Source organism: Muntiacus reevesi, chromosome 22 (genome assembly GCF_963930625.1).
Source record: "Muntiacus reevesi chromosome 22, mMunRee1.1, whole genome shotgun sequence".
NCBI lineage: Eukaryota > Metazoa > Chordata > Mammalia > Artiodactyla > Cervidae > Muntiacus > Muntiacus reevesi.
Window position 1 is genome coordinate 18,190,307 of NC_089270.1, and position 23,467 is coordinate 18,213,773.

General features: G+C 41.1%; 1 long non-coding RNA gene across 1 annotated transcript; it reads left to right on the forward strand.

The window, feature by feature from the left end:
- Positions 1–8,105: 8,105 nt before the first annotated feature.
- LOC136153009 (uncharacterized) lies at positions 8,106–12,554 on the forward strand. Its single transcript, XR_010660318.1, has 3 exons — positions 8,106–8,217; positions 11,201–11,261; positions 11,376–12,554. It is a non-coding gene; the product is annotated as an uncharacterized lncRNA (long non-coding RNA).
- The last annotated feature ends 10,913 nt before the right edge of the window (positions 12,555–23,467 follow it).

Here is a 23,467-nt window from a genome sequence, read left to right on the forward strand (position 1 = left end):
AGAACTCTTCAAAGATGCTGGGGCTCCTCCCACAAATTTATTTCTCAGAGTTAAGGTAAAAGGCACACCTTTGGACCCTCCCAGGGTGAATGAGCAGGTCTTACATGATAAACGTATGCAAGCATTCCATCTCCCTAAGCCTCTAGATACTTTCTTCTATAGCATACGAGCAAAGTTCTAGCACTGAACTTATTCAGCGGAGACCACTGATGGATGCATGTTGGATGCGTGTTTCAGATAACAAATCAAACTGTCAGAGTCTTTTCTAACCTCTTGAGCCAAAACCAATTCTAGAATTTCTGCTTAATGGGTCATCTCAATAAATTCCACCTGACCCAACTTTCTATTCCTTCCACCATGCTCTCACCCTTAATATACACTCCCACACATATCCCTTAGATTTCTGCCTGTCAAAATTAGAAAAATCACACAGTTCTTTTGGAGTATAGCGCACCTTCTCATGGAGATACCTCACACTTTGGACCTCACCTCTGGCCTGCCAGGACTTGAGTTTAGTTACAAGTCTAGAAGCAAAGAGTGATAGAGGCAGGTCCTGAGAAGGATCAGCAGTGTCTTGCAGGACAGGTACTTCAGAGGAGGGCATTCATTACAGGTTTTCCAGGCAGAGGTAGAAAGCCGCTTCCACTGGCAAAAATGACTCAGCAGAGTTTTGGGCTTCAATGTCCCTAGCTTTGAGATCTGCCCATAGACATCCCCATGCAAGTTTTCAGGATCATCTCTCCTCTCTTCCCAAGCAACACCCTCACTTTTGTGTCATTAGTTTTGTGTCATTAGTCATTAGTCTCTGAAGCATGAGACTCTAGGTTAGGTTTTCAGAAATGTTGGCTCATAGCTTTAGGAGATAAGATTGTCCTTCCGGGCAGATATAGAAGCTTTCAGACCATTATGTAGAGGTCAACCTTCATAATGAATTTGAAGCCCTCAACTAACCTTTTTCTTTTCCCTACCAAAGAAGGGCAATTAGGAGCAACTAGCCAATCTCATTATACAGTAAGTCCCCTACATAAGAAGTTTTGAGATTTCAAAGATGAGAAGCTGCCTCTGTATGTCAGTTATTGTACCATTGTACTTTTTAAGATATTTTACTATAGGATTTAGAATGTTCTCTTTATTTTTTGTTTGTCTGTTTTTTATGTATTATCTGTGTGAAAAGTATTATAAACCTTTGACAGCGTACAGTACTATATAGCTAATTGTGTTAGCTGGGCACCTAAGCTAACTTTGTTGGACTTACAAATGTGCTTTCAGAATGGAACTTGTTCATATGTAGGGGACTTATTGTATTCCTCAGTTTGACTAAACGTGGTCACCTAGAACCTTGGCCTTCTAGTAACTAGAAGTATCCAGTGGCCATATTTTGGATATCTCTTTACATATAGCCAAGTGGACTAACAGCACCCTCTCTAGCATGGAAAAGAGAAGCATTAGTGCCTGTAAGTCTAGTTAGATTAGAAAAGGGCTTCCCGAGTGGCTCAGTGGTAAAGAATCCGCCTATATTGCAGGAGCTACAGAAAATGCAGGTTTGATCCCTGGGTCGGGAAAATCCCCTGGAGGAGGGCATGGCAACCCACTCCAGTATTCCTGCCTGGAGAATCCCATGGACAAAGAAGCCTGGCAAGCTACGGTCCATGGGATTGCAAAGAGTCGTATATGACTCAAGTGATTTAGCACGCACATACAGATTAGAAAACCAACTCCAGAAAACTCATCCTTAATATTCTGTTCTTCTTAACCACTTTTGCTACCAAAATTAAATCAGAGAAACAGAATAGAAGGAGATTATATATGAAGAGATTTCCTGCAAAGAATTACTTGCACAGTTCTGGGGGTTGGCTAGGCAAGTGTGAACACATAGTGTGTTCACACAAGTGTGAACACAAACTATAGGAAGGGCAGGCTGAAAATCTCAGGCGCAGGAAGCTGCAATCACAGGTGGAATTTCTCCTTTAGCGAAGCATCAGTTCTGCTTTTAAGACTTTTGGACTGATTGACTCAGGCCCACCCAGGTTACCTGGGATAATCTCCCCATGTCAACTGTGGACTTTAATCCCTTATACAAAGTAGTGTCACAGCAGCACCTAGATTTGTGTTTGATGGAGTCACTGAGGAGCCTGGCCAGGTGTAGACATCAAAAGACTGTCAGCCACATGGGTGAAAAAATCAGGGTGAAAAAGGAAAATATTGTTGTTTAGTCATTAAGTTTTGTCCGACTCTTTGGTGACCCATGGGCTATAGCCCACCAGGCTGCTTTGTCCATGGGATTTCCCAGATAAAAATACTGGAGTGAGTTGCCATTTCATTCTCCAGGAGATCTTCCCAACCAAGGGAACTCACGTTTCCTGCATTGCAGGCGGATTCTTTACCACTGAGCCAGCAGGGAGGCACCCCCCCCCCAACCAAAGGAAAATAACCTCCAAGTATCACTATAAAAACAACTGTGACCTCATACCCCTGAAAGGGCTTCAGAGACCTCCAGGAGTCCCTGGGCTAACATTTATGAACTACTTACCAACATAAAAATGCTTCTCCAACAATACCATGATAGCACATGGAGGCACATCAGTTACAGTGAAGCTGCCTAATAACTCAGCTTCATTTCATTTATTTGAAATAAATTATGAAAGTGAAAGTGTTAATCACTCAGTCAACATCTGATTCTTTGTGACCCCATGGACTGTAGCTGGCCAGGATCCTTTGTCCATGGAATTCTTCAGGAAGAATACTGGAATGAGTATCCATTCCATTCTCCAGGGGACCTTCCTATAGGCAGTTTCTTTTACCATCTAAGCCACCAGGGAAGCCCAGAAGTAAATTAGATGATGAAAATAATGAAAAGAGGGAATTCCCTGGTGATCTAGTGATTAGGATTCAGTGCTTTCATTGCTGGGGCCCAGGGTTCAATCCCTGGTGAGGAAACTAAGATCTCACAAGCCGCACAGCTTGCCAAAATTGTTTTTAATAAACAAACAAAAAAAAATTCTTTTTAATAAACAAATCAAATTAAATAATAAAAAGAGCCAGAATTGAATGGTTGGTAGCATGTTGAGATGGAGAATATAAATCTGTTTTTCCTTCTGGAGGTATCAGTTCCTGGGAGGACCCTCAAAGTGTGAGATTTCCTCCCACTGAATGTGATTTTGGTGTTTAATGGTTGAGGCATATTTTCAAAAGCTTATCCCTGAAAGTCACATCATTTACTTCCTCTGTGCTCAGTCCAGGAAGCAATGAATCTATTTCAATATCAAAGGGAAAACTGACATGGTGATGGAGTCTGTCTACATGACGGAGCATTCCCAGGGAAGTTTTCAAGAATAATTTTGACACACAAAACTTTTTCTTTGGCTAGGTTTAGAATCTAATTCTTGGATCAGGATGTGACTCCCTGGATTCTAATCTAGAGTCTGATTGGGAATCACTATCATAGACTTACTATATCAAATCTCCAAAGTTGTAGCATAAACTAGTGAAAATTTTTCATCCCAAGGCATACTGTTATGATATAGTGATACACTCAATACACACTTGTGAAATTGAACAGAATGCCCTCAAAGGGCAAGAATGAAGCTTCAAGGATTATGTACATTGAGAGGGAAAAATATCTGATCAGGAAGTCCAGGCTCTCTTCCCAATCCATTTATTCACTGGGTATCTGTAAATCCACGGTCAGAAACTCGAGGGCCTTCACGATGATCCATACATATTTTTTAGAAAATTTGAATGATTGCCCACATATTAAAATATTCACACCAAGATTAGAATTCTGGGTTCTCTTAGAATCAGGCAGCACTGAGCACCCATTCCTATAGGACACACCCTCTCCTGTGTACTCTATGTTCAGCCCCTCATGGTCTTTCTTCATCACCACGGCATTGGTGTATTTTTTATAGTAGAATAGGCATAAGGAAGAAATGGCATGTACTTTGTACTTAAGTACCTATCAAAACTTTTCTTAACCCCAGTCTGCTTCCTCATTTTCATTACCTGCCCAGCTTCTTTCAGTAGATATTTAAATTTGAATATAGGTATATTTCAGCTCGTCTTGGTTAGTCAGAATTTCTTCCACTAGGGATGCTATCCCTCACTACCAAAGTTTTAGATTTCATTATTCATTATTTTTTTCTTTTCCCTTCTTTCTTCTGTTCTTTCTCATTTTATTTTTTGTTAGAAAGATTAGAGGAAAAGTTTAATGGCCAAGTGCCCTGTGTCTCCAGAAAAGTATTAAGACAGAAGACCTCATCATAGAGTCTGGCAACTCTAGGGAAGGAGAGAGAGGTGAGAACAAAGAAAAATACAAGTGGAAATTACAAGAATGTTGGCAAAGGTTTCCATTAAGAAACAGCTCACTTATTAAGGGGAAGGTCTTATTCCTCAGGCAGTTGTAATCACTTTTATCCCCAGTAGCATCCATAGTCCATCAATCTTCCCAAAATATCTCTCCAAATTTGTAAGAATCATTACATTATTTTAATAACCACTAAACTTTTAATTGGTTTTTTTAATTGACTTTATATTTAAATTTTCCTGGCAATAGCACCATTTTGCACTCTAGAGAGAGTGGGTCAAGACCTCATGTCTGCAAGTATTGCACCATATCTACATGCTTACACATGTATGCATGTACCTAGGTCTTGGTGGCTTGGTGATTTCAGACATGGTTTATAATTCTGTAATAGTATAATAATCAGTCCCACTCTAAAATTTATACTTGACTGGAAAACCTGTCAGAGAGACTGATTTTTTGTCTCTGTCATCAAAGGATTCACATTTCAGGGAAAATTTGTTAACAAATTTAAATAAAAGATTTGAAAGACCAAATGCAGCTCTGAATTATATATTTGAGGAAGTGGTAATAAATGGAAACTAGTATTTTGAATATTATTCAGGAGCATACTTTCCCTTCACTAAGACAGAATAAAAATAAGTAGATTAGTAGTTAGAGACAATAATCAATTTTATCCAGAATTAGTCTTGAAGTCTTCATTCCGCAAGTTCATAAGTTAAACGCTTCTCAAATCAGGAAAGTTTCCTTTAATTAATGAATTGCTGCCACCACCCTGCAATATATAGTGCTAAAGTTCACTTCTGCATTTTAAGCAGACAGCAACTGCCTGCCAACAATAATTAAAAAGAAAACAACCTGCTGACTAATTAATAATTTCAATGCACTCTGACCTCTGTTAAAAATAAAATCTCTTCAAGTACCATGATGACTGCTATCACACAGTCTGATCATTATATAATGCTTCACCCATTACTCTTCATTTGTCCCCTACTGGTATCTCCTCACTACAGTCCTGCAGAAAAACACTCATCCCCCAGATCAAGCCAAAGTTTAGTTGAGCAAGCCTTGAAAGAGTGGTGCCAAGCACCTTCTGGTTGATTTTTAGCTTCAAATATTTCTGCAATTCTTATTGTTATTTTAACAAACAAAAATGCTTTTGTTTTACTTACATTTAAGTCCATCATATTTTTTCTTTCTCTAGTTAGAAGTCTAACAACACGTTGGGCAGAACCTCAACATAAACACAAAGAAAACTGGTAACCCAACCTTGTTCGTGAGTCAGTCAACAGTCAGGTGGAGACCATCATCTCCCCAGTGCTTCTCAAATTGGAGTCCCTGAAACCCACAGGGGACACAGCCGTATTCTCGGGGATCCATAAATCCTCTGTGGCTAAGTAGTGGTCATCCACTGTTTTATTCAATATTTCTTAAGTTAGCATAGACAAACATACTAGTGATCTGAGAATTCTCCAGTTTGAGCAACCCAACAAGGTGGTGATATGATTCTGAATCTGATGAACTTAAAGCCAAAGGAAGTATTCTTTGGAACCAGGGAAAACCCAGCCTATGAATCTGTCTCTAAAGACCTTAAAAAGCAGATGGTTCACCTACATCTGTGTGTTAAGTGAATTAAAGAGAACATCATGAAATGGAGCAGGACCCTGTGGTTCTTACCTGCCACCATGTCTTCTGCCTGTCTTTTGTCAGTGGAAAGCTTCAGTCAAAGAATAAGTTTAATCAGAGAAATTAGAAATGCTGAAACAAAGGAAAACAGTCAAAGGAGACTAAACAATAATAATGTTGTCATTAAGCCGAGTCAAGGACCTTTAGTTCTTTCTCAAGGGTTATAGAGAATATTCTGAGCCATATCCTATGAGCTGTCTTACAGGTACTAAAACATGAGGTGGAGAAGTTAACTGCATGGTGACCGGACTGTACTCAGGACAAGAGTCCCCACAATTCTGAGAACTGGCCTCAATTAGGAACAAATGGCCCCTGGAACTGAAGATTAACTGTACCTAACGAGAGCAAGATAACGCTGGTCAGACCAGTTTGAAGATGACTGTTAGAGATGACTGTACTATTTCTGCGTGTAGCAGACGCCCGCCCCCCAATCCCCCTGCTGCCGCTCTGTCTATAAAAGCTCTCACCCCTGCTTGTCAGGGGTGTAGGGGAGTCGGCCTTCCTTCAGATAGATGTCTGCCATCCTCCTCCTCCAGTTACCAGCATCTGAAATAAAGAAAACTTTCCACCAGCCTGGCCTGTATTGGCTTTTGCATGGCAAGCAATTGGACCCCACAAACTCTTTTACTAACAATCAGCTTGCTTCCTGTTGACTGAAGCTTCAACTTCCTAGATTTTCCTATTGACCTGCCTTTACAAAAGTGTATCCAGAGGGCATTTTCTCCATGACTCCTCTTTGGAAAATACCCTGATTTTCCATGAAAAGACCATGACTGGGGAAAATACCAGTCTCCCCAGCGCTCCTAAAGTCAAAGCCACACCAGTGATTCCACAGCAGAGATTTTGCAAGAGTGTCTTAAGAATGAGCTACCCTGAGGAGTAAGGTTCCTCCTTAGGACTCCAATGGGGTTAGAGAGGATGAGACAAAATATCAAAATGTGGGACCCACCACCACCTTAGCATTGATCATCTCTTTTTGAGATAGCTACAGTGACCCTTGGCTTTAAGATCAAAAGCTTGATTTGGTCAGGCTTTTGTGGCCAGTTCATAACAATCAAATTCACAGGAGACTGAGCTATGACTCAGAATGCCAAGGGCCAAGTATGGTCTTGTATGTATTTTTCTAGTAGACAGAACATCGTCAAAATATAGTGCCTCTTCCTTCACTGTGTCAAAGAGGTGGAAGGCCAAACTCACAAGCAAAAGAAATGAGAGCCGTAGAGTGTAGAAAGTTTTTTCATCCATTGCCAAGAGAAACCTGGAGCAGAATCATTGCTGCGGGCCTGAAAGATGAGTGACCACCATCCATTCCCTCCTCTGGTCAAGCTACACGATGACACCCAAGTCAGCCTCTCTGGTTTCTTTCCTTTTCCTGGTTCCACGTGGACTCCCTGCCTTCTTTATTTAAACAGGTTTCTCAATAGTCAGTGAGGTCACAGGTTCCTTTCATGTTAGTCATTTTCTAGTCATTCTTCTAGGAAATTTATTCTAGTCATATTCATGGACATTCCTCACATCTCTTTGGCAACACATTGACCAGTTTTGTTTTGTTTTTTTCTTTCCTGATGTATTTAATTTTTTCCCCCACTACCAATGACTCTGCATAGTTTCATTCATTTCCTCAAAGCATTTTTGGGGGGAAAAATGGGAATAAGTACTCAAGAAAAAAAAAAAGGCTAGCAAAGGAATACATACATGTACATTATTTTCATTCTCAAAGGATGTTCTTATTTCTGAGTTCTGATAATCTGAGGATGTCTTACTCCATATTCTACACAGTGATTTTTAAAATAATCTCCTAATGAAAAAGTCCATTCATTCAATAACAAACATGGAGATATTACAATGTATATGCCAGATATTATGATTAATTTTGGAAATTTAAAGAAGAATAAAATGACCCAATGCGTGTGAAGAAATTAACTAAGGAGGTACATAAATACAGAATAACAGAAAAAAATCCCCTCTGGCCCCTCCCAATCCATTTTCCACTTTGCTATTGGAACAGTCATTTTGAAAGCAAACATCAGCATATTTGGGGTTATGTAGTCTTAGAGTCATGTGTACAATATCAACATTCCAGTATAGATTGGGTTGTGTCAAGTTCAGTCCTGTTCCTCATTGCTGTCTCTTCCAGTATAAGGTGAAAACTCTGACTCCTCTACCCTGGGGCAAAAGCTCTGGATCTCCCGCAAGCAATTCTTGAATAAGCCCACACCCATCTCCCCAAGGTAAGCCCCCTTTGCTGTAACCATGAACTCTAGGTATAAATAAAATCAAGAAATATTTCTCACCACCAAAGCAAAAGAACCTCAGTATGCAGATTCAGTTATCTACAGTTACTTAGAGTCCAAGTACTGATTAAGACTTATGTCTAAAACTTCTGTATCCCTTGGGAGGGGAGTTTGGGGGAGAAGGGATACGTGTATACGTATGGCTGAGTCCCTTCACTATTCACCTGAAACCATCACAATATTGTTTGTTAATCAGCTCTAACCCAATACAAAATAAAAATCCACATGCTTGTTTTTCTTTCAGTTTTCTTCTATCAACAAAGTGTAACTACTTGTTTAAAATTTGTGTAATCAAAGGGTTCATTCAGGTGATTTTCCAGAATAAAGAGACTCATCTCAGATGAGTCAAAATAAGTTTCTGAAATACATATTTTTTTCTCTCTCAGCTCACGTAATCCTTTCCCTAAGTTTTGGTCAGGGCTTTTACCTCTGATGTTTGCCTGGGCACTGGTTCTTTTTCTGACCCCTTTCCTCCCTTTTAGATCCTTGAGAAGATTTTTCCTGATCCCAATACTAGGGGGGAGTAGATACCTTAGTTATCCTTGCTTCTAGCTTTCTATATTTTTCCTAAAAGTTGTTGTAATTATATCATCACATAGGAGATTATGTCTGTGATGTTTCTGTCTCCAACTAGATTATGAATTCCATTGGAGCAGACACTGTGCTTTATTATTCAATGTACCTTCAGCAGTTAGCATGGTGTGTATGCTGAGTTGTATCTGACTCTTTGCAGTCCTTTGGACTGTAGCCTTCCAGGCTTTTCTGTCCATGGGATTTTTCAGGCAAGAATACTGGAAGTTAGCAAGGTACCTGAGTTAAAGCAGGTATCAATGAGACTGAGGGCTTCCCAGGGAGCGCCAGTGGTAAAGAATCTGCCTGCCAATGCAGGAGATGCAGGAGATGGGGGTTCAGTCTCTGGGTTGGGAAGAACCCCTGGAGGAGGCAATGGCAACCCACTCCAGTATTCTTGCCTGGAAAATCCCATGGACAGAGGAGCCTGGTGAGCTACAGTCCATGGGGCTGCAGAGAGTCAGGCACAACTGAGTGAGCACATGTGCACACACACACACACACACACACACACACTCAATAAGAGTGAATTCATGAATACAAGGAAAGTATAAACATAAGGCAAGATTCTTGCCCTCCGAGAACTTAGACTCTTACTGAGGAAAGAAAAAAACAATAAGAAACACCTAACTAGCCCAACAGTCAATAATTAAGTACCAAAATGTATTTATTCCCACATAAATTTATTTAGTGTCAACTTTGATCTAGACCTATTCTAGAGATTGAAAATAAAGCGGGGGTAGGGGGAGAAATAAATAATCTCTATTTGTAGGATGCTCACATTTTAGCAAAGTGATTGATATTGATTAAAAAATTCTAGAAGAGCAAAAATAGCTTTCTGACTTCCCTGCTGGTCCAGTGGTTAAGACTCCACACTCCCTTGCCGGGAGGCACAGGTTCGATCCCTGGTCAGGGAACTAAGATTCTGCATGTCCCCGAAAAAGAAAAAGAACTTTCTACAATGGAAAGACTCAAGGAGAACACAGAACTCCAATAGCTGGGATAAAAATTGTAGACAAGAGAGAAAACATGAAAGGGATTGCTACGGACTCAATGCTTGTGTCCCCCAGCCAGTTCATATTTTTGGTCCTAACCCCCAGGTGATGGCATTAAGAAGTGGGGTCTTTGGAAGTTAATTGAGTCAGGAGAGCAGAGCCCTCAAGACTGAGATTAGAATCCTTACAAGAGAGACCCCACAAAGCCAGCTCATCTCTTGCACCATGTGAGGTTACAGTGAGAAGAACTCATCAGACACCAGATCTGTTGGCACTATGCTCTTGGACTTCCCAGCCTCTAGAACTGTGAGAAATAAATGTTTATTGTGCATAAACTACCTAGTTGATTGTATTTTTGCTATAACAGCCCGAACAGACTAAAGCAGGGATATAAGAAGATAAAATTTTATAGAGAAGGACCATGATCTTGGCAGAGATTGGAGAAGAGATTGTACTTCAGGGCAGTAGGAGATGAGGTGGCTTACACAGGGAGGCTTTTTAACAGCAAAGTAATCTTCTGCTTTAGGAAGTGTATTAATGTGCTAGGACTGCCTTAACAAATGACCCCAAACCAGTTGGTTTAAGTAACAGAAACTCTCTGGCTCACAGTTCTGGAGGCTCGAAATCCAGACTCAGCAGGGCAGGGCTGGTTCCTTCTGAGAGTCAGGAGGGAAGGCCTGTCTGTGCCTCTTTCCTAGCTTCTGGCGCTTTGCCTGCAGTCTGCTTCTCTGGCTTGTGTTTGGATCATCCCATTCCTCCTTCACGGTACATGGCATTCTATCCGTGTGTGTATCTGTCTGTTCATGTGGCATTCTTTTGTCAAGAACACCAGTCATACTGAAGTAGGGCTCCACCCTCTGAGGTAACTTCAGTTTCCTCAACTCTAAAATGTGGACAATAAAAGTACTTATCTGAGACTTCCCTGGTGGGTCAGTGGCTAAGACACCACATTCCAAATGCCGGGGGCCCTGAGTTCAATTCCTGGTCAGGGAACTAGGTCCCGCACAGCCAGATAAATAAATATATATCTTTAAAGAGTACCTTTTAAAAAATAAAAATAACTCACATATAATCTTCTGTAAAGCAGTGGTTTACAAACTTGAGGACAATCAGAATGACCTCTTCAAAACTGCCCCCGCCTGGGCCTCATCTCTGATGATTTCAATTCATTAGTTCCGTTCTGAGGCCTAGGAACCAATTTCTAAAAGATGTTCAAGGGATGCAGGGAGTCTTGGGGGACAGGAATAGTAAAAAGATGCAGCACTACATAGGTACATGGTTAAATTTCTATCAAATGATTTATTCATTACTTAAAATAATAAGCAAAATCTAAATGAAGTAAATCTAAATCTTAGGTGATTCTTAAGTGATTTGAGAACCACTGATGTGGGAGTTTCTCAACAGTATGCCTCACAGGTAAGTGCTTCAAAACATTTTCTGTGGTTATGAATTAAATAGTGTCTTTTGTTCATTCATGTTTATAAAAGCAAACCTTTCCATTTGTTTACTTCTACTTCATGTCTTCATCAGTTCTGATATATCTGCAGTATGATACAGGTTCCCAGGAATGAAATTCCAACTGATAACACTGCATCTCTAGGAAAAAAGGACGTAGTTGACTAAAACCTTTGAGAACTGCAAAAACTCTTGGCCTGGAACACTCCATTCAAATTCCTGCAGGAGGAAACACTGCCAAACTTTTACACAGCTCCTTGCAACCTAGTTGAAGGCAGGAGGAGAAGGGGATGACAGAGGATGAGATGGTGGGATGGCATCCCCGACTCAATGGAGATGAATTTGAGCAAGCTTCAGGAGATGGTGACAGACAGGGAAGCCTGGCGTGCTGCAGTTCATGGTGTTGCAAAGAGTTGGACACGACTGAGTGACTGAATGGCAACAACAAAACTACCTAAGATCACTCCCTGAGGCAACTCAGTCCCCTACTGAGTTACTGTCTAAAAAAGTTCAAGGCTGCCAAGAGAGCTACTGTTTGTCCCAACAATACTTGATGATAGACTCCTGACCTACCTTTCTTAGAGCGTTTACTAAAAATGGTTTACAGTTGTAAAGCCTTCCTCTGTCCCTTTGAGACATATTTGTATTTCCCACAACTCAGGGGTATCTTCTAGGACTTGAAAGCCACTCCTTTGAATGTAATTATCAGGAAGAAAGGGACTGTATCCTAATCTCTGTGGAAAGGTAGAACCCAACTTAGGATACTGGAAAGCTAGCAGGCATGACTTGCCTAATCATATTTATGCTGATCAACCCTTTGTAATTTTCCACTTTGCTGACTCTACTTGAGCCCCCTGGTGACTACCCCTTGGTTCTCTCTTATTCTCCCTCCTAAACACCCAGTTTAAAGCAAGCATGGTCCCACAGGGGTCTTCCAGGGGACAGACTCCTCCTCCTTCCTCATCCCCTGCCTCTTGTTTGCAGAAAAGCTTCAGCCTCCTATGCCTTCCCTGAATTCCTAAGAGCAAATTTAATCAGAAAAATGAAAAAATGCAGAAAGGAAAGCAGTCAAGCAATACAAAATGATAAAAGTTTAACCATAAACTATGGCTAGAGTCAAGGAAAGGACTTCCCTGGTGGTCCAGTGACTAAGACTCTGTGTTCCCAATGCAGGGAGCTCACGTTCCAGATCCCTGGTCAGTGAACTAAATCCTGCATGCTGCAACTACAGATCCTGTATGCTGCAACCAAGACTTGGAACAGCAAAATAAATAAATGAATATACTTTAAAAATTAAAAAAAATGACGTGGTTGCTCCTAATATCAAATACATTAAACTCACCATTGGAAGGTTGCAAGCTGGTCCAGGTTATATTATCAGTCTGTCAATCCCAGTTTAGCTCTCTCAGATTCAAAATGATAACTTCAGAAAAACTAATAAATAATTCTTGGGACTAATTCAGAGACTTTCACTTAATTGGCATATTAGGAGTTCACTCTTGGTTATAATTAAACAAAGGTAAAAAATGAATATATAAAGGGGAGACAAGATGGGAAGAAAAAAGATAGTCTAGATATAATGGGCTCTATTTTCTTTTATTAGAGTTTCCTGGTGGCTCTGTGGTAAAGAATCCACCTGCCAATGCAGAAGATGCAGGTTCAATCCATAGGTTGGGAGGACCCTCTGGAGAAGGAAATGGCAACCCACTCTAGTATTCTTGCCTGGAAAATCCCATGGACAGAGAAGCCTGGTGGCCTACAGTCCATGGGATCACAAACAGTCAGACATGACTTAGCAACTAAACAGCAAAACAACAAATTTTCTTTTATTTAAGTCATCTGAGGGGAAAGCATCACTAAGGGCCTATCCAAGAGTCTACCCTGGGACATGCTGACTGAGTCCTGAGGGGGGAAACAATTTCAGTTACTTGCAGATTCTTCTGAAGAGCAGTTTGTAAATGTTACTGCAAGCCCTTGGAGATGTTGTCCAGGCCCTGAGTGCTGTGGTCCAGCATCTGAAATTCTGATGCCTTGGGTTTGAGATGGGGCTGGAGAATTTGCATATCTAACAGCTTCTAAGATGCTGCTGCTCCAGCATTTGGAGAATCATTGCTCTGAAAAACCATGAGAGCTTTCTCTGCAGTGTGAAATGCCTGCTGTTTTTCTGTTGGCCCCTCTATTTTAGGTAAACCAGGACTGTACCTTTTCCTCATCAGAAATTCTCCATTTCACCCTTTTGGTCAATGTCAGCTTTTAAAGGAACCAAATTGTCCATAATGTCTACTTTTTGACACAGTACTTTTAGTTGGAATTACCTTGGGATAATGACTTTATAGGAACATTAAGTATCTGTACATCAGACGTCAGAGAAAGGCAAAAAGTGTAATGGCAATCATGAATATCATAAGAATTATTTTGAACCTATTTTTATAACCAATCCTCTAGTCAACCTAGGACTAGCCAGTTTGAATCACAGTCAGGGTTAAACTGTGCAATGCAGATTTTTGTTCAAGAACCTGCAGTCAGGTCAAAAATCTTTGCACAAACCAGTGGTCCAGACCTCTCCTGGTAGTTTATCATCCTTAATAAATGGGTTTGCTTGAGTATTTTTGGAAAGTCCAACTGACCACTGATATATGGTGGGTTCTTTGACAGCCACACTGAGATGAACTTTGGTCTATAGGGCATTTATTAAGGATCAGTGAAACCAAGCAGGACCCTGCAGGGCCTTCTTGGGTACAAAAGCTCCTCCATGTCCCCCACTTCTTGTCTGTAGAAAACTCTTAACTTCCTAGGCCTTCCCCAAGCTCCAAAGAGCAGACTTGAGCTGTTAATAATTAGAGAATCAAGGGAATAGAGAAACAAAGGAAAAGCAGTCAGGAAACAACAGTTCAGTCACAACAGAGTCACAGGTCCCCTAGTTCCTCTAGAAGGGATATAGATAATAATCTGAGGCATATCTTGGAGTTGTTCTGCAGAAACTGAGATTCCCCCCACCTGGTGGCAGATGGTGACTACAAGCTGACCCACGTAGATCCCAGACTGGTTGAAAGCAGAAGACTAAAGATTAAGTTTCCCAAAACATCACCCTATTACTTCACCATCAGTTGATCAGAAGAACGTCCACAAGCTGATCAGATACTTTTGACCCTCACCCCTATTGTTGCCTTTAAAACTCCTTCCCTTAAAGCCATGGAGGAGTAAACTCAAGGTTGGTTCAGTAACACCAACACCTTGGAGGCTGGAGAGTGGTGGAGGGGAAGAGGATTAGGCAGAAGGTGAAATCTAACAGTTATGCAGACTTGGCAAAGCCTCAGCCCAACCAAAGCCACAGGGAGTTCTGGGGCATACATGACCCACAAGAGTTGTCCGTCATTGAGCCAAAATGGGCCTTATACCCCTGTACAATCAGTTAAATGTCAGTCATCCTAGAAAGGGCAGGTCCTCCAACAAGGTAGCTTCCTGGAGCTAAAAGAAACCTTGGCAGCTGAAATAGGAAGTCTTGTTCTCCAGAATTATGTCTAAATTATAAGTTGCATTTTGATGAGGTCATCGCAGGAAGACATGTCCCAGGAATTCTCATTGAGGAGAAAAAAATTTCCAGTTTAAGGTATAAGTTGATGTCTGATTTTTTGGTCTGATTGTGGAGGATAAATGCCCTGAATGGTGTTAAATAAATCACATAATGGTCTCTAAACTACTTTGTGAGAAAATAATTAGATAATAGCTTCCATTATTAGCCCCTTGTCTCTTTCTATTCTTGATGTCTCTTGGGTTTCTTTAAGACTCTGGAAGATAAGAATAATAGGAGTTAATTAATGGAGGCCTGGAGTAGACTTGACGCATGCAGATGTGGGGCGCTGATAATATTCTTGAGGGTTCCAGGGAGAGTTAATTCAATAGTTGCAAAGTCCAGTGGTTGGAAAGTCCATTTGTTGGAAAGATTTGCAGTCACTTTGATTGTTTAAGAATGATATTTACAAATGTTAAAGTCCATTGTCAGATCATGGGTCTTGATCCAAAGGTCATGAGAGAAAGATAATTATACGGAGAACTGCAAAAACTCTTGGCACAAAAGGCTCCATGCAAACTCATGCACTAGGACACTTGAACAAACTTCATAGCTTCTAGCAGATTAAGGTCACGTCCCTGGGATGACCCAGCTGCCCTTGAATTTCTATCTTGAAAAGCTGAGGAGTGATCTCCCTTTCTTAGAGCATTTAATTAAAAGAGCTTACAATTATAAATCCTTCCTCTATCCCTTTTAGACGTATTTGTGTTTCTTACAATCTGAGTATCTTTCTCAAGGACCTGAAAACTATTCCTTTAAAATGTAATCATCAGGAAAGATAGGGTCTCTGTCCCCCAGTATCTTTGGAAGTGTGCTATGTGCTCAGTCACTCTGTCATGCCTGACTATTTGTGACTCCATGGACTGTCATCCACCAGGCTTCTCTGACCATGGGGATTCTCCAGGCAAGAATACTAGAGTGGGTTGCCATGCCCTCCTCCAGGTGATCTTCCCAACCCAGGGATCAAACTCAGGTCTCCCGCATTGCAGTGGATTCTTTACTATCTGAGCCACCAGGGAAACCCATGAATACTGGAGTCAGTAGCCTATCCCTTCTCTAGGGGATCTTCCCAAACCCAGGAATCAAACTGGGGTCTCCAGCATTGCAAGTGGATTCTTTACCAGCTGAACTACCAGGGAAGTCTCCTTTGGAAAGACAGAGGCCTCATTTCAAGAAAATGCCAGTTAGCAGTTCAGGTCTAATCATATTTACATTGACCAATCCTCTTACTCTTTTCTAGTAATTTTTTGCTTTTCCGCCTCTGCTCCAGCCCCCTCTCAGCCCTTTCTACTTCCTCATTCTCTGCACTTGGAGTGGAACCCAGGTCTTTCTTCTACGGGGGTGGTGGTGATGGTTTAGTCGATAAGCCATGTCTGTCTTCTGATCCCATGGACTGTAGCCCACCAGGTTCCTCTGTCCATGGGATTTCACAGGCAAGAATACCAAAGTGGGTTGCCACTTCCTTCTCTAGGGTGTCATCTGCTATGATAGTAGTTACTGTGTAAAATCTGTTTTTACTCCTTTAATGAATGTCCAGCTTTGTTTATCTTTGCCAATAGCCAACGCCATCTTCTTGATACATAAAATATTTGGCATGTTGACCTGGAACAAACAGACTGCCAGATATTTCTCCAGTGAAGGTGTATTTATTTGAGATCAGTAGAGAACTGCAATTTAGGATCTGCAGCCTTGGCAAGCCACATGGAAGCCCCAACACAGCAAGAGAAGAACACTTTTATCAAGAGGAAAAGGCAGTCTGGAAGGCAATCGTAAACGAAGCACCCAGGGCTTTTCATATGCTGAGTCCTGCCTAGGAAAGCAAGGTCTTTCTTCCTCTTGTTGGGCTTGCCTATTGTCACAGGGTGTGAGAGCTCCCCCTCCTGGTCTCCAGATTATATTTAACTGAGGCTTCTGCTCACTGGAGAAGGAAATGGCAACCCACTCCAGTATTCTTGCTTGGAGAATTCCATGGCCAGAGGAGCCTGGTGGGTTACCGTCCACAGGGTCACAAAGAGTCAGACATGACTGAGCGACTACACACTTTCTAATTTTTTTAATGGGAGAAAGCTTTCTACTTCTGGAAGTTATCTGCTTATTGAGACTACTTAAGGAGCCTCAGAATCAGATCTCCAGTAAACTAGATATCTGGGGTCTTAAGTGCATCAGGCTGGTGGTGTGGAGTGAATTATGTCCCCACAATGCTTATGTTGACACCCTAAAAACACTCAAGACTGTATTAAGTGACTGTATTAAGTTAAAATGTGTTCATTGGGGTGGGTGGGCCCTCATCTAAATGACTGATGTCCTTACCAGAAGAGAAAGTTTGGATACACAGGCACCAGGGATGTTCATGCACAGAAAGACCACGAGAAAACACAGCAAGAAGGTTCCCATTTACAAGCTAAGGAGACAGAATTCAGAAAAGAAAAATCCTGCTGACACCTTGACTTTGCACTTTGCACTTCTAACCTCCAGAACTGGAAATAATTTCTGTCATTTAAGTCATTTTGTTATGACAGCCCTAGCCAACAAATACAACTAGGAAGCAAGAGTGTGTGTTGGTGCTAGGAAACGTAATTAGGATCTATGTTCTTTCCTAATATGTTCTAAGGCCGACTTCTGCTGGTGTCTTTTCTTATATCTCCGGGTGGTACATCAAGGAAGGGTATGGTGATGGTAATGTTCTTTTCGGAAACATATTGTGTACCTGCTGGACATATACTGTTTGCATATCTATTGGACATACGCTGTTGCAATTGTCAGGGCAATGTATCATTTCCTCGGTTCTGTCTTGCTGCAGCAAGCGATGAATTTGAAGCAATGGACAGACCAGTGTTACAGCTCCGTGTTACAGCTCAGTTTTACTTGGCAAGCAAAGGAAAATATATCCTTGAGGCATGAGGCATGAGGGCAGGCCAACCCAAAAAACGTGAAGAGAAGAGCAGCCCCCCAGCTCAATTTTGTCTCCTCTTTTTATGTGTTTTTTCTCCTCCCTCTGAGACTGCCCTATGTAAACTGGGCTATCCAGGAGGGCTGTTTGTTTTACTGGAGGTCCTCACTCGGTACTCAGACCTTCCTTTGTTCTATATTCGCGGGCTTTTCCCTTCTTTGTCTTTTAGCCACCGCCATTCTGGACTCCTTTTTCCTATTCTAATTACCTAACGAAACGATACTTTGAAAATACTTGACAAGATTGGAAAGTATCTAGGAGGGATCCATCAGAGTAGGAATCATGCCAAGCTTTATGAGCCTTCCTATAAGAATTTCAAAGACTTGATGGGGATTTCTGACATAAAGATTATAATATCAGTGTATGTGTGTGTGTTATTCGCTCTGTCATCTCCAACTCTTTGCAACCTCAAGGACTGTAGCCCATTAGGCTCCTCTGTCCATGGAATTCTCCAGACAAGAACACTGGAGTGGGTAGCCATTCCCTTCTCCAGGTATCTTCTAGACCCAGGGATTGAACCCAGGTTTCCCACATTGCAGGTGGATTCTTTACCATCTGAGTTATAGGGAGCTAAAACTTGAGCTGAAGGGAGACTACTCTTTATAGAAATCTTAGCTTATTCTGGTATTATAATAGATTATCTTACCTTCTGAGTTTGGGGACTCAGAATGATGTGGATGATATTTATGATCCATGAAATGTCATATCTTGTATAGTTCCTTAAGTATTTCAACTGTAAAATGAGTTTTTTGAAAATTTATGGCGTATATTAAAGAATCCTCAGACTGAGAAAAATAAAATGCATGCTTTTTTTTTTTAAGTAAAATTTCAAGGCAGGGAAAGTTTTCAATCTGAACAGAACATTTACAAACTATTATTCAAGTGTATTCAGTGCTAAGCAATTCAGGTAAGGAGGAAATCTATTTACAAATTCTAAAAATAACTCTTGAAGTGGAGGTTTCAGAGTTGCTGTTACTTAGGGTTTCCTGACTTCTCATGTGCTATTTATGCGCTGCGTTTAGTCGCTTCAGTTGTATTCGACTCTTTGCAACTCCATGGACTGTAGCCCACCAGGCTCCTCTGTCCAGGCCAGAATACTGGAGTGGGTTGCCATGCCCTCCTCCAGGAGATCTTCCCAAACCACAGATCGAACCCAGGTCTCCCGCATCGCAGGCGGATTCTTCACCATATGAGCCACCAGGGAAGCCCATGATAATTATAAAGGCAGAATAAAATCAGGTAAAATTCTTTTCGTCAATACTTCAACATTGTTTGAGCCAAGTTGTCCCTGTCATTGCAGGCTATTCCTTGCAGCTTTTGGATGTCTCTTTCTTTGTTTTTCTTTAATCTAGAACATTTTCTCAGTCTTTGTGTTTCATGGCATTGACATTTATAAAGAAAACAGGTCAGTTTTTTTTACAAAATTCTCTTCTATTTAAGTCTGATGCCTCAAGAAAAAATTCACTTTTAGCAAGAATATGGCCGAACAGATGTCTTATCAGAGCTTTGTACCAGGAGGCATCTGATGCTGCTTTGCCTCTTTACTGGTGATGTTAACTTCAACTATTTGATTAAGATGGTGTTTGTGAAGTTATTTTTCCTCCTATCATTCATAAATATCTTTTGTGGAAATACTCATTGCTGTTGCTGTTTAGTCACTAAGTCGTGTCCAACTCTTTTGCAACAGCATGATCCATAGCCCACCAGGCTCCTCTCTCCGTGGGATTTCCCAGACAAGAATATTGGAGTGGGTTGCTATTTCCTACTCAGACACTACATAAATAGCTGGTTAGTCAAACTTTACCCACTAGTTTTAGCACCTGTTGCCTTGTATCAATTATGATGATGGCGATAATAGTTGCTAAAAGGGATTTTCTAATTTTCTGATTCCTTTTCCAGTTGGTTTGCAACTGTAAGGAAGAGCTTTCTCTTAGCCCATTTATTTATTCATCAACTCATTTGTATCAGTACGGACTGAAAGATTCTTATTTTGTTCAATGGGACATAATTTATTACTCTTGTTATTCATTTTGATATTTCACCTCAGATGTGGTCAGTATCAGCCCTTTCCACCTGCCTTCTATGTCAGATCAACATGTTTACCGCATTCTTTGTATCCATCTTTATTTTCTGGCACTAAACAAATGTTTCAGGCTCATCTTGTATTTTCTATTGCTCCAGCTTTCAAAGTTAGTGAAGAAACAAATGACCACTAAAAATCTTTTTAAAGCAATTCTACTGTTTGTATGGATTCTGTGCTTAGACTTTTGGTAAATGGTCTCTGCTAGGGCTCCATTCAGCACATGGCATTAGTCTTAAGTAGTTCAGTTCAGTTCAGTTCAGTCGCTCAGTCGTGTCCGACTCTTTGTGACCCCATGAACTGCAGCACGCCAGGCCTCCCTGTCCATCACCAACTCCCGGAGTTTACTCAAACTCATGTTCATCGAGTCGGTGATGCCATCCAGCCATCTCATCCTCTGTCGTCCCCTCCTCCTCCTACCCCCAATCCCTCCCAGCATCAGGGTCTTTTCCAATGAGTCAACTCTTTGCATCAGGTGGCCAAAGCATTGGAGTTTCAGTTTCAACATCAGTCCTTCCAATGAACACCCAGGACTGATCTCCTTTAGGATGGACTGGTTGGATCTCCTTGCAGTCCAAGGGACTCTCTAGAGTCTTCTCCAACACCATAGTTCAAAAGCATCCATTTTTCGGCCCTCAGCTTGCTTCAGAGTCCAACTCTCACATCCATACATGACTACTGGAAAAACCATAGCCTTGACCAGATGGACCTTTGTTGGTAAAGTAATGTCTCTGCTTTTTAATATGCTATCCAGGTTGGTCATAACTTTCCTTCCAAGGAGTAAGCGTCTTTTAATTTTATGGCTGCAATCACCATCTGCAGTGGTTTGGGAGCCCAAAAAAATAAAGTCTGACACTGTTTCCACTGTCTCCCCATCTATTTACCATGAAGTGATGGGACCAGATGCCATGATCTTAGTTTTCTGAATGTTAATTAGTAATTGCCTCTTATTCAAAAGTAATGGTTATTAATCATGACACAGGGAGGTCTTCCTAAACATGATACCTTAGACATAAAGATTAGGATATGAGTAAAAGTTTTAAATACGAAGTGTTAAAGCTTCCGTATTAAAAACAGTTTACCTTAAATGCAAGTAAAAGTTAAAAGCAATCTGGGAAAAAAATACTTTCAATATTTGACAGACAAGGTTGATACCTTTAATATAAAAGCATTTTTAAAGCTATAAGATATAAATGAGAAGACATCAACTCTTCCACTTCTCTACAGTATTTTCTCAATCTAATTGCAGCCCATATTAGGGCTTCACCAGGATGCTGGTGCTGCAGTGCATGAGGCTCCTATGTCAAGGCATCTCCGAGACCTCTTAATTAGTGAAGAGGAAAATGGGGGGAGGCAGAGGGAAGAGCCAAGGGACTCCATAAGGTGGAAATTTTCAGGTGGTTGTTAAGAAATGGGATGAATAAAATGTACATTTTATTTGGAGCTGAGAAAAGGAAGCTTGGGTGGACCAGGTGGACCCTGAGGGTCCCGAAACATTAAAATGCCCCCAACAAGTCGGCTCTATTTAACCCAGTTTGGAGGAACTTTTTAAAAGCTGGAAAGAAAAGAATTGAATGAGAACCCCGACCTAGCATGGCCTGGGGCAATCAATAGTCAGGCAGACAAATCAACATAAAAATTTGACAAAACAGGATCCTTCCTTAGGCTCAAGCTCCAACACCTAGTGCACAGGAGTGGGTAAAACAGTCTGGGGATGAGGGAGCCTATTTGTTTAATTTGGCTTTTGTTTCTCTTGCCTGAGGAAAAGTGTCTAGAAAGGTATTGCTGAGACTGATGTCAAAGAATGCACCGCTTATGTTTTCTCCTATGAGTTTAATTGTTTTAGGCCTGACATTCAAGTCTTTAACCTGGAACCCCATTCTTTAGTTTTAGCGGTAGTTTCGTTACTTAGGCACAGTTGATTAAATCATCCCCTATTAGTGATGTAAACTCAATCTCCAGCCGCTCTCACTTAAGAAGTCAGTGTGAGTCACTCAGTCATGTCCAACTCTCTTTGACCCCATGGACTGTAGCCCACCAGGCTTCTCTGTTTTTGGAATTCTCCAGGCAAGAGTACTGGAGTGGGTTGTCATTCCCTTCTCCAGAGAAGAAGTCAGGAGTGCGGCTAAAAGTTCCAATCCTCTAATCAAGGCTTCCTCTTTCTGGAAACTAGCTCCCATCCTTAAAGCTATCTAGCCCACCCCTCTCACTCCCCAACAATCACGTTAGCATACAGAAGACACTACTGTCATGCTAGAGACGACAAGGATTTTAGGAATTCTGTTCTTGGATGCAGGAACAAAATCAAATGTATTTTTTACTATACCATTGCTATCCTAATGAGTATGATGCGGTCCATCATTAAAGTTTTTGGCATTTTTTTTAAAGATATGATTTTATTTATTTATTTTTGGCGGTGCTGGGTCTTCGCTGCTTTTTGCTCTGGCTTTCTCTAGTTGTGATGAGCGAAGGCTACTCTTTATTGTGGTGCTCGGGCTTCTTATTGCGGTGGTTTCTCTCACGGGCTTCAGTAGTTGCAGCGCTCAGGTCAGTAGTTAAGGCACATGGGCTCAGGTGCTCCTTGCGTGTGAATCTTCCTGAACCAGGGATCGAAGCCGTGTTCCGTGCACTAGCAAGTGGATTCATGTCCATTGTGCCACCATTTTTGTTTTTTAATTTTTATTTTATATTGGAGTATAGTTGATTAACAATGTTGTGTTAGTTTTAAGTATACAGCAAAATGAATCAGTTATACATATACAAGTATCTATTCTTTTTCAGCTTCTTTTCCCTTTTAAGTTAATACAGAATGCTATACGGTGGGCCATTATGGTTTTGATTTGCATTATCCTAATGACTAACTCCGGGAGTTGGTGATGGACAGGGAGGCCTGGCGTGCTGCGATTCATGGGGTCGCAAAGAGTCGGCCATGACTGAGCGACTGAACTGAACTGAACTGAATGACTAGTGATGTTAAGTATTTTTTCATGTACTTGTTGAGTGCATGTTCAGTCACTCAGTCGTGTCCAACTCTTTGCAACCCCATGGACTGTAGCCCACCAGGCTCCTCTGTCCATGGAATTTTTCCAGGCAAGAATACTGGAGCGGGTTGCCTTTATCTACTCCAAGGATTCCTGACCCAGGGATCAAATCAGGTCTCTTGTGTCTCCTGCATTGGCAGCTGGATTCTTTACCACTAGCACCACCTTAGAAACCTGTGCATCTTCTTTACAGAAAAGTCTACTCAAATCCTTTGCTAATTTTTTTCTGCTGTCATTGAATATATATTCAATATATATTACATATATTCTTTATATATATTCTGGATATTAATCCCTTATCAGATACATGATTCACAAATACTTCTCTTTTCTGTAGGTTGCCTTTTCACTCTCCTGATAATGTCGTTTGATGGACAAAAGTTTTTAATAAAATTCATCTTTTTTTTCCCTTTGGTGTTACACACAAAAAAATCATGGCCAAATCCACTGTCATGAAGATTCCCCCCATGTTTTCTTCTAAGAATGCTAGTTTTAGGTCTTTCATTTAGGTATTTCATTCCTTTT